Source organism: Myxocyprinus asiaticus, chromosome 10 (assembly GCF_019703515.2).
Source record: "Myxocyprinus asiaticus isolate MX2 ecotype Aquarium Trade chromosome 10, UBuf_Myxa_2, whole genome shotgun sequence".
Classification (NCBI taxonomy): domain Eukaryota; kingdom Metazoa; phylum Chordata; class Actinopteri; order Cypriniformes; family Catostomidae; genus Myxocyprinus; species Myxocyprinus asiaticus.
Window position 1 is genome coordinate 18,604,023 of NC_059353.1, and position 10,627 is coordinate 18,614,649.

Genomic DNA, 10,627 nt, shown 5'->3' on the forward strand with positions numbered 1-10,627 from the left:
TGATGTGTGGATTTTTTTTAGAGAAAGCATTAAAAATAAGCACTTTATAGTTCAGACAAATAACATGTCCGAATTTTTTTTTTTTTTCACAACATACAGATGTTAGGTTAAAATGTATATGAAAGTACAAGGGAAAGTGTGTATGTTAGGTGCTGTGACAAGTCAGCATTTCTTCAAAGTTTTTAAAGATCTTATTCACCTTTCAACATTTTTTTCAGAAGTGCAGATAAACTACTGTCTTAGTTAATATGAGGTTGTGGAAACAACAAGTATAATAATAATATATTATATATAATACTGTATACAATATCATAACATGTTGTTTAAAATAGTTAGATGTAGAAAGTGTTTCACAGCAGGACACTGATGGCAATGCTTACAATGTCATATCAATTACCCACATAGCTGTGTAAATGTTTATTAAAAATCAATGAAAACAAAGTTGGCCAGAATATGTACATATATAAATATAAACAAATATAAATATATGTAAAATAATAATAATAATAATAATAATAATAATAATACACAAATAAACATACTTCTTAAAGTTTTGATCTTTGCAGATATTTTGCAGATGAATTGCTCATATTTTCCCTCTATGTTTGTTGCATCTTTATATCTCCAGTGTTTTAATTCCTTCCCCAGATTATTCTAAAGAAATGTGAAAAGCCCTATGCTTTGACAAGTGCTGTTTCTGCTATCCTTTAAACAAAGTAAGCCTCAAAGACTCAAACAGCCACAAAGTAATATTTTTCATGACTTATTTTCTGTATTTTTATCAGGTGTGAGAATTATTCAGCAAGCTGCACTTCTGCTCCCAGTAATGCTTTGTGGTATGAATAAATTATGCAGATGACTATGTACTGCTCATAGCTTTACTGTTTGCTGATTTTATTTATGCTGCTGTTATTGTATTTGTTGTAACTTGCAGTTATTTATCATTTTGTGATTATTCAGAGCTCATATTATACTTAATATGTTGTTTTTTGGTTGTCCTGACTTCAAAATAAAAGTCAATACATGATTTCACAATAAAAGTCATTGTATTTGTTATGGGAATTTATGCTCATTACACGCCTTATAATTTTACAGTTTATTCTTCTGTTTTACTTGTTGCTTTTAATGCTATCCTCTGTTGAACTATGCTGTCGTGTATTTGAACTAATGTTCTGTGTGTGTTTTGAAGAAGATGCTGTTCCGTCTCTAGTGTGGGTGTAAGATAACAGGGCAAGGTTAACAACTTGAGACAATTAACAGCCGAAACTCAGAGATGGGGGCAGGAGAAACTCAAGATGAAAGCAGGAACAGCTGTGTGGTGGAGTTTGCGAAGGTGGAGGCTGCACTCCACAGATACTGATAAATAACCATGAAATTGGAATACTCAGGGTTCACTGACCAAGAGGAAGCTTTGGCATTCCAAATGGTGAATGAAACAATTACTTGCAAGAAATTCAACTTACAGAAAGACAGTCCTCTGCTTCTGAGACTTTTATTTCAGAATGTCCACAACATATTGTTTTGACCTTATTAACTTTATTGAATTCTCACTCTGTTATGGGTTCTGTGCGGCTATGCTGGAGCCCAGGGCGGCCGCCTATATCGCCTGTAAGGCAGGCCGGTACTTGCACAGCAGTGGGCCGGCCCAAATTACCCAGCGGCCCACCGGGAAAACTCCTGGTGCTCCCGATGGCCAGTCTTGTGCAGATTTCAATATGTTTATATTACTGCACAGAGAACAGATTGCCATCCCAAATTAAGAATATTAGTGGTGGTCAGTAGGGCTCAGGAGAACTCAGTGCTGAAGGAAAAATCTGTGATCAGGACAGAGGTTGGAGTCCCCTGTGGCCGAACCTCCCTGGAAAAAGTGGGTGAGATGTGGCTCCTGGACAGCTGAGAATGGGGTTGAATCACCACACGGCCCAAAGAACCGAGGTGGTTTACTAAGATTGACTCAAGCAGGACTTCTCTTTTTGGTAAGAGGAAACATCTTATAAGATATTTTGGGTAAAGGGCAGTGATCTACATAATTCAGGGAATTATTTTGGCCAACAGGTCACTACAGCAGGTCAACGAAGACCGCTAGAGAATCACTTGAGTACTCCAGTCACTAGGGCCGGGACACTCTGCTAGTTGTAAATTTTATAACTAGGGCTGTTGCAGCGACACTACTAGTTGGATGGTATGGTTGGAACAAAAGCAAAAATGGGGATAATTTGATTGTAGATGAACCTGATTTGGGTTCTCCAAATTGTAAGTACACGATAACTAATTATGGCAATGGATGTTGTGATCAACTGCGAGTCTGAGTAGTGGAGTGTGGTTTCCTAAAATAGGGAGTTTCAGTATGAGTCAGCTCAAACAATTTAGAGAGAAGCTAGAAGAAAAGGAAAAAAGAAGTAGGGAGGAACATAGCAATATGTCAAAAAGGAAACAAAAGCAGCAGGTAATTTTTTCAAGCAGACTGGAAAGCATATGCAGACTGGTTGACAGAAGCAAATCTGAGGGAAAGGAAAATGCAGACGGGGACAGGAAAAACTAACAAAATGTCTGTGTCTGAAATATTCAGACAATCTTGATTTGAACTCAGTTCCCCCACAACATTGCCCAGAGGAATACGGGTTACAGGAGGGTCAGCACAGTGGATCAGTGTCACCATCTGCCCCAGTACTTCTAGCAGAACCCAAAAAGCAACCCCATCCCTATAATGGGGTCCCCGGATCACTTGTAATGACACAACCAATCAAACAAGGGGTGTCCAAATTGACAGTTGAACTCTCTCCCCACAAAGCAACAGTCCAATTGCCACAGATTCAGGTGGCAGCTGGAAATTATGAGGTTCAGTATGTATATCGCCCATGGACTTTTGCTCATATCAAAGAAGTGGCCCAAACATTGCCTGATGTGGAGGAAGTTGGGGGGTAAGAGTATGTGCGGCTGTTGAAAGAGTTAATCTCACATTTTTGATCCTCCACTGGAGAAATACGGAGATTACTGGGTATGCAAATTAAGCTCAAATGGGGACGGGTATCATCAGGATTCCCCAACCAGGATCTCCCATATGATGAAAAACATGGCTCGGGGTACACACATTCAGTGAACGAGCTGATGAACAGCATCAGAACTACGTTCCAGAGGTGCATGGATCTCCATAAAATATCTGCATGCAAACAAGGCCCAAATTAAAACTTGTATGATTATCTGGCTCACCTCACTGAAATGCACACCATTCACAGCGGTATTGAAAAGCCACCGGACACTAACATTGTCACCTTGGGAAGCACATTTACATGACTTTTACATGACTCAATTACACGTTTTGTTGAAGGACTGAGAACTGTTATCAGAGCACATGTACTCGAACACTGTGTTGACTGTGATACTAGCAGACTGGCTGATGTTGAAAAATATGCTGTACATGCTGAGAAAGCTCTGAATGAGAAAACAACGAAAAAATAAAATAATATGGCAGCATACCTGCAAATGGCTCAGCTGAATGCCTTTGAAGCACAGGGATCCCATGCAGGAAGGGGCAGAGAGAAAGTTTGGGGAAGAGGAGCACAAATGAGGGGTGGATCCAGAGGGTGCAGAACTCCGAACAATGGGAAATGTTTCACATGTGGGTCCATGGAGCGCTGGATGAGAGAATGCCCTAAGAAGAAAAAAGAGGGAGGTTGTTTCATGTGTGGTGCACTTGGAAATTGGGCAAAAGAATGTCCTAAGAACAAAGAACATTCAAAACCAGCATTTAAGGGACCAGCAGAGCATGAAGAGGATTCTGAATGACTAGTTGGGGACAAGGAATGGATCAGGTGACATCGGAAGGACAACAGCAACATACATCAACATGTGAGCAAAATCAAAACACACACATATGCATGACACACAGGGAACAAAATACATCATGTTTTCTGATGGGGCCTATAGGGCGATGCCAAAGTTAACATTGACAGTAAGAAACACCCTGATACCATTTTTGGTAGATTCTGGTGCCACAGAGTCAGTAATAATGACAAAGGAATTTCAAACTAAGCCAAAATTAAGTGGCAGGTTTGTGAAAACTACTGGGGTTACAGGGAACGTAGCAAAGGAATATTATACCACACCTTTGTCTGTGACTGACAAATTTCAAGGGCAATATCAAACATTCTTTCTTGCTGTCTGATTGCTGCCCAGTGAATTTTCTGGGCTGCGATTTAATGTGTGATTTGGGCATCAGTTTAATAGCAGGAGCTTCAGGGGTAGTTGTGGCCAGGAAAGTAACAGAGGGCCCGCTAGAAAACATGATGATAAAATGTTACTTGAACACACTGTTATATGCTTATTATGAATGGCAATTCACTGAAAGTGAAAAATGCACAGTTGGCAGTGAGGTTTTGGAATTGGCACACACACACATATGAGGCAGGAAGGAACTGATTTTATAGAAGGAGATTCATTACACTGTACTGCAATTGTGTCTGAAGGACCAGATTAACAGTATGAGAAGGGTTGGTTTGAAAAACCTGTATTGGCTGAAAACAGGATGGTTGTTTTGGAATTAAGATAAATGTGCAATTAAAGTGCAGCTGCCCAGTATTGTAGAAGAGACACAATATCGGGTACCCAAAGCCAGACCACACATTTCATTGGCAAAATGGAGAAAAGTAGAATGGGAAAATTTAGGTCCTTGGGTAAAACAATGCACATTCGCAGACAGTTGGGTAGTGATGCAAAATTGTGAAGTGTGGCATAGCGCTCAGATGCAGAGTTTTAGAATAGTGTGTCGACATACCTTCGAGACCTCGAGGGGCATTCGGATAGTTCAGGAAAATTGTGGACAGTGTTCTCCAGCATTAATTGCACTGGGGAAACTGCCCCCTGAACTGGCTAAAGTGCCAAATGATTTATGGACCCAAAGCAAATATGATGTAGGTCTGATAAAGAATGTTGAACTGGTTGTGATCACTCCAAAATCTTCGTACAGACCGTGTAAAGAGCAATATCCTCTTAAATTGGAAGCAAAGGAGGGCATTAGCCCAGTTTTTAAATCGTTGTTGAGCGCAGGCATTATTGTGCCCTGCCCATCATCTCAAGTGTGCACTCCAATTTTTCCAGTTAAAATGATTTGTGATGTTAGCCAGCCAGTAGAATGGAGATTTGTACAAGATCTAAAAGCTGTGAATGCAGCTGTGCATGCTCAAGCTGCAAATGTGCCAAAACCACATACTATATTGTCACAAGTGCCAGCTACCAGCAGATGGTTTTCCGTTGTTGATTTGTCAAATGCTTTTTTCAACATTCCAGTTGATAAAGGTTCGCAATACTGGTTTGCTTTTTCATTTGAGGGCAAGACATACACATGGACCCGATTGGCTCAAGGGTACTGTGAAAACCCGGCTATCTATAATGCAGCATTGAAATAAAACCTTGAGAGCCTCTCATTGCAAGCTGGAAGTGCACTTCTGCAGTATGTTGATGATTTAATGATTTGCTCTTCCTCAGTGGATGCCTGCAAACAAGATACTATAGCTCTGTTAAAACATCTAGCAGAAAATGGCCATAAAGCTAGCTTAGCAAAACTAAAGTGGGATAAAAAGGAAGTTACATTTTTGGGTCATGTGATCACAGCTGAGGGAAAATCACTATCACCCAAATGCATTGAAGCAATAACGAGAATTCCAAAGCCAGTTACTAAAAAACAGGTAATGCGTTTTCTGGGTATGACATCATATTGTAGACAATGGATGGCAAATTATGCAGAAAAGGAGGGCCCTCTGTCCAGCATGATATATGGGAAAGGTTTAGCTGCAAAAGATAAAGTTAGCTGGACAGAGTAGGCAGAGGAAGCATTTATGGAGTTAAAATTGGCTCTGCAATGCACTGCAATGATGGGGTTGCCAGATATGATGAAACCATTCATATTACAAAGATGCATGGAGCAGAAAGTACTAGGAACACTTCTGTGTGTGTTGTTATTTGATCTCCCTCCAACTAGTAAGCGATTTCCTGCAATAGTTTTTCATCATTAAGATAAGTGTAAAAGGGTTCTCCCTATCGCGAAAACCTTGTAACTCTTAACATACACTTAAGGTGAAGTTTTCCTAACCTTAAGTGTATGTTACTATGTTAAGGGTTTACTTAGGAAAATGGCAGTTAAGGGTCTTTATGCAACACTTAACGGTTTTTAAGGGTGTACTTAATTTAAATTTTTTAAAGGGAAATCATAAGGGATTATGATGTTTTACCAATAAAACCTTTTAAGTAACACTTAAGGGTTATTTTCTGCAACACTCTTAAGTTTAAAGAAAACTTTAGAGTGATCTTAAGGGAAAATTACACTTAAGGTGCTTTATGCAGTCGGGCACAGGTGTTCAAGCAATCTGATGTTCAAATTGCTTTTTGAATTTGGGCTGTTCAGCCTGAGACTTGAATTGAGATGTTACTGTTAAGACTCATCGCTGGTAATCAGAAGTTTGCTGGTTTGATCGCCACAAGTAATGAGTTATGAGCCTTCACTATTGTGCCCTTGAGCAAGATACTTCACCCTGGGTTACTTCAGTTACTGTAGAATGTCACTGTAATAATTGAAAGTAAGTTTAAGTTTAAGTTGCTTTGGATAAAAGCATCTGCTTAAAGGTGCACTCTGTAATTTTTTTCTTCACTAATTTTTTTTTTTTCTCCTAAAGAAATTATAAGTAAAACATATAGAGAAAATCATGACCACTTAGATGAAGACTTTCTGAGTTATATCAGTAACCTCATAAAAGCTGTTTTATTCTACATGGAGAGGGTTCCCTCATGGGGGCTGCCATGTTATGATCACATGACTAACCGTTTACTACTTGCTTAATCTCAGTAACCGCCCTGTTATTGGACATTTTCACTCATGGAAATAATTAATCATGGCTGACTATGAATAGTGAATTTTTGCAATGGCATCAGTCACTGAAAACTATTGTGTTTGCATGATGCTGCTTCCTACTTCCCACTAGGTAACAGTGTACTTCCAAGATGACATAAACCAAAAAAACTACTCAGTATACCTTTAAGGTCTACAAACTTATAGATGACTACTTTCATGCAATGTCAACTTCCAGTCTGATCAAGTTTATGAAGAAAGAAATAATCTTTTTATATGAGTTGTGGACCCTCAGTCATGTAATAGTCTAGAAATCAGTATATATATATATATATATATATATATATATATATATATATATATATATATATATATATATATATATAAACTCAGCAAAAAAAGAAACAACCCTTTTTCAGGACACTGTATTTTAAAAATAATTTTGTAAAACTCCAAATATCTTTACAGATCTTTATTGTAAAGGGTTTAAACAATGTTTTCCATGCTTGATCAATGAACCATAAACAATTAATGAACATGCACCTGTGGAACAGTTGTTAAGACACTAACAGCTTACAGATGGTACGCAATTAAGGGCACAGTTTTAAAAACTTAGGACATTTAAGAGACCTTTCTACTGACTCTGAAAAACACCAAAAGAAAGATGCCCAGGGTCCCTGCTCATCTGCATGAACATGCCTTAGGCATGCTGCATGGAGGCATGAGGACTGCAGATGTGGCCAGGCAATAAATTGCAATGTCCGTACTGTGAGACGCCTAAGACAGGGAGACAGGAAGGACAGTTGATCGTCCTCACAGTGGCAGACCACGTGTAACAACACCTGCACAGGATCGGTACATCCGAATATCACACTTGTGGGACAGGTACAGGATGGCAACAACAACTGCATGAGTTACACCAGGAATGCACAATCCCTCCATCAGTGCTAAAACTGTCCGCAATAGGCTGAGAGAGGCTGGACTGAGGGCTTGTAGGCCTGTTGTAAGGCAGGTCCTAATCAGATATCACCGGCAACAACGTTACCTATGGGCACAAACCCACCTTCGCTGGATGACACAGGACTGGCAAAAAGTGCTCTTCACTGACGAGTTGCGGTTTTGTTTCACCAGGGGTGATGGTCGGACTCATGTTTATCATTGAAGGAATGAGCATTACACTGAGGCCTGTACTCTGGAGCGGGATCGATTTGGAGGTGGAGGGTCCATCATGGTCTGGAGCGGTGTGTTACAGCATCATCGGACTGAGCTTGTTGTCATTGCAGGTAATCTCAAAACTGTGCGATACAGGGAAGACATCCTTCTCCCTCATTTGATACCCTTCCTGCAGGCTCATCCTAACATGACCCTCCAGCATGACAATGCCACCAGCCATACTGCTCATTCTGTGTGTGTGATTTCCTACAAGACAGGAGAGTCAGTGTTCTGCCATGGCCAGCGAAGAGCTCGGATCTCAATCCCAATGAGCACATCTGGGACCTGCTGGATCGGAGGGTGAGGGCTAGGGCCATTCCCCCCAGAAATGACCAGGAACTTTCAAGTGCCTTGGTGGAAGAGTGGGGTAACATCTCATAGCAAGAACTGGTAAATCTGGTGCAGTCCATGAGGAGGCGATGCACTGCAGAACTTAATGCAGCTGGTGGCCACACCAGATACTGACTGTTACTTTGTTCAGGGACACATTATTCCATTTCTGTTAGTCACATGTCTGTAAAACTTGTTCAGTTTATATCTTAGTTGTTGAATCTTTTTTATGGTCATATTTACACGTTATGTTTGCTGAAAATAAAAGCAGTTGAAAGTAAGACGATGTTTCTTTTTTTTCTTTTTTGCTGAGCTTATATACACTGTATATAGCTCTTGTTTTCATAAAATGACTAATATATATATATATATACTGTATATATATACACACACTACCGGTCAAAAGTTTTGAAACACTTGACTGAAATGTTTCACATGATCTTAAAAATCTTTTGATCTGAAGGCATATGCTTAAATGTTTGAAATTAGTTTTGTAGACAAACATATAATTGTGACACCATATTAATTTATTTAATTATAAAACTAAAATTTAATTAAAAAAAAAAAGTTTTTGAAATTGATGACTTGGACCAAATAATAAAGAAAAGCAGCCAATAAGTGCACAACGGTTGAGAAAATGTCAAGAGTACATGTCTGCAAATTCAAGGCAAATATAACACAGTTTTGATTTATTTTGGATTTTGTTTAGTCACAACATAATTCCCATAGTTCCATTTATGTTATTCCATAGTTTTGATGCATTATTCTAAATGTGAAGAAAAAAAAATGAAGGAGTAAGTGTTTCATAACTATTGACCGGTAGTGTGTATGTATATATATATATATATATATATATATATATATATATATATATATATATATATATATATATATGTGTGTGTATGTATATATATGTATATATATATATATATATATATATATATAGTCCTTTTAGAAAAACAAGAGCTTCTCTCTATGGTAACCATCACCTGCAACCTTTATTGATCCCTAGTTTTTGGACCCATGTCTATTTAAACAATAATAGATTTCTTTCCTTGCAATATGTCAGTGAAAATGGATTGAACCAGCCCATCACACGCTGAACTAACAGTAACTGTAGATGCTACCAGAAGAGCTGAAATAAAGAAATGCACTTTTCAACCATTCGGTTTCCTTCACTGTGTAAACAGATGGCAGACTGCACCATTCTGACAGTTTATTCAGACATAGCCATCTTGAAGTGTGCTCATTTCAGCATTCACATAGTCTAATCAGAACTGGTGTTTCTTTTATGAAGATAGACCTAATTGAATAATTTCCCAGATAATGGAGTGAAAGATAATGACCTGAGCTGTATTAATGTTCCTTTAGGGGAGACATTCACACCCTGCATTTGTAAGTATCTCTGATTCTGGTTAACTTTACAGGTAACATTGTATTACCAACAGCTTCAATAATAAAAAATAAATAAATAAATAAAAATAAAAAATAATCCACAGTTCTTCAAAAAAAAAAACAAAAAAAAAAGTCTAAACCAGATCAAGTTGGGGTTTGTTGGTCTTAGCTGGTTTAAGATGGTCTTCTAGGCCACAAACCTCTCTACAAACAGCTTATTTACCAGCCTGACCATGCTAGGAGACTAGGTAAAGGCCTATTCACACTAAGTCTGTTTTTCCGGTATGAATGTTCATTCAGAACGAGCTTTTGAATTTGAATAATGGATTCCTATGGCGCTATTCACACCGGGTGAGACAAATCGTCTGCTGACAGTATTTTTTTTATTTTTATTTTTTAACGGACTGCGATGAAAACTAACTGACCAATGAGATTGATTTTTGAGAAGAAAAAAAAAAGGAATGAGAAAAGCTTTTTGTCACTTTTCCAGATTAGCTGCCGCTGCTCAATCCAACGCGTTGTTGGCACTAATCAACCGGCAAACACCGGCATTGGAAGTGCAGCTGATACACCCCCTGAAAATATTTTACTTAAAAAATAGTTAATGAATCATTTGTACAAACATATACCTGGTCTGTTTTAATAAAGCCTGCTTATAGCATATTGTATGTGGATGTATTATAGATATTCATAGCATAAAGACTCTGGAGTGTATCCCCATGCTCTTTTCATCTCACACAAAAAAACACAAGATTCAATGCAAATATGGTGTAAATAAATAATATAGAAGCTGTAAACTGTGACAAGTCAGGCTCAGACACAGAAGTAAGAGCCATTAGCAGAGTTTTA